Here is a 1,593-nt window from a genome sequence, read left to right as displayed (position 1 = left end):
TTGATGTGTGTGTTGCATTTTGACATACCAGTGACGTAAACGCCCTTGATAAAGGCCAATGGTCGAAACTGGTCGGGCATCAAACTGTTTTGTTGTCTTCTTTTTTTTCTATTGTTGTATATATATATATATATATATATATATATATATATATATATATATATATATATATATACGTGTGTGTATGTGTGTTGTTCGTTTAGTTGACTTAATCAAGATTTTGCACCTTTTTAATAGTAGTAGTAGTAGTATTTTTTTTATGGGTTTTTTTTCTTTCTTTTTTTTTGGGGGGGAAGGGGGGGGGGTTGGGGGGGGGTACTTTATTTTATTTTATTTTATTTCTTTTCATTTTATTTTATTTTATTTTATTTGTATTTATCTTATTTATCTATCTATTTATCTTTTTTTTTCTCAAGGCCTGACTAAGCGCGTTGGGTTATGCTGCTGGTCAGGCATCTGCTTGGCAGATGTGGTGGTGCAGCGTATATGGATTTGACCGAACGCAGTGACGCCTCCTTGAGCTACTGATACTGATACTGATTCTGTTCGTTCTTTTGTTTAACGTCTTTTCACTATACTATAAGTGATATTCGACGATGTGTGTGTGTGTGTGTGTGTGTGTGTGTGTGTGTGTGTGTGTGTGTGTGTGTGTGTGTGTGTGATATGAAACACAAATCAAAGCGTAATGTATCTTGGCCAATGTAGAGAGAACCAAGATAGTTCAGCATCTTGAAGCATGTGCATTATTGTGTAAAAGTACGATCATCCATTCAACACAAAATCGTAAAGAACTCATAAACTGAAACAGTTTAGTTTCATTGACATCCATGTCGTCTCTTCAACTATGGACACCATGTCGCAAGCGTCTTTCGTCCAATGATTGCTAAAAAAAAAAATAAATAAATAAATATAAAAAAGATAAATAATAGTAATTAAAAAAAACTGTCATACCACACAAATCATCCGAGGATGTCTAACAATGATTGCTACAAAACTTATCCGGTGATCGCTGGTGGGAGGGGGGGGGGGGGGGGGGCGGGGGATGACATCGCATTGAAATGTTCATACAAATGATTGCTTTTAAAAATTAAAAAAAAAATTTAAGATATCTCATTGGAAAGTTCATCCAGTTCAATTTCAGTTTTCAGTTTCAAGGAGGTGGCAAAGGCTACGGTCTGATCCATATACGCAGTTTCAACAATTAAAAAAAAAAGCAGGCAGATGCATGATACATCTACGTATAACCTACATAAACCTAAACAGATAGAAATCACTTGATACCGAAAATTGGACCAATAATCGCTTGAAGATAATTTGAAAATTGACCTTAAAAGTCACGCATGAGCTAAGAATTCCCACACGGCTTACCCATTATTATTATTATTATTGTAACCGAATGACAGTTCAAAATGACATTAAGTGTTGATCTGACCTCGAAAGCCTGTACTGGGTGTGTGTGTGAAACATTAACATGGAATGGGGAGGGGGAGAGGGGAGGGGGGGGGGGGGGGGGTTGTGGAATCAAATGATGGCAAAAATGACTTTACATTGAAAAGCTTATGCCGTCATTCCTAAATACATTGACAACACAGT

The 1,593-nt window shown here is 36.3% G+C and overlaps 1 protein-coding gene across 3 annotated transcripts in view; it reads right to left on the bottom strand.

Annotated features, from left to right (window-relative positions):
• Positions 1–1,097: 1,097 nt before the first annotated feature.
• LOC143291617 (sorbitol dehydrogenase-like) overlaps positions 1,098–1,593 on the bottom strand; it is a 39,030-nt gene continuing 38,534 nt past the window's right edge. Inside the window, exon 8 of one of the 3 annotated variants that reach the window (XM_076601573.1) lies at positions 1,098–1,593. This exon is cut by the window's right edge and continues 732 nt beyond it. The gene's annotated coding sequence lies outside the window, so the exon portion shown is untranslated. The other 2 variants (XM_076601571.1, XM_076601572.1) reach the window with 2 other exon arrangements.

The sequence above is a fragment of the Babylonia areolata genome, chromosome 17, assembly GCF_041734735.1.
Source record: "Babylonia areolata isolate BAREFJ2019XMU chromosome 17, ASM4173473v1, whole genome shotgun sequence".
Lineage (NCBI taxonomy): Eukaryota > Metazoa > Mollusca > Gastropoda > Neogastropoda > Buccinidae > Babylonia > Babylonia areolata.
Note: the sequence above shows the minus strand (reverse complement) of the source record. Positions and strands in the feature narration are given on the sequence as shown.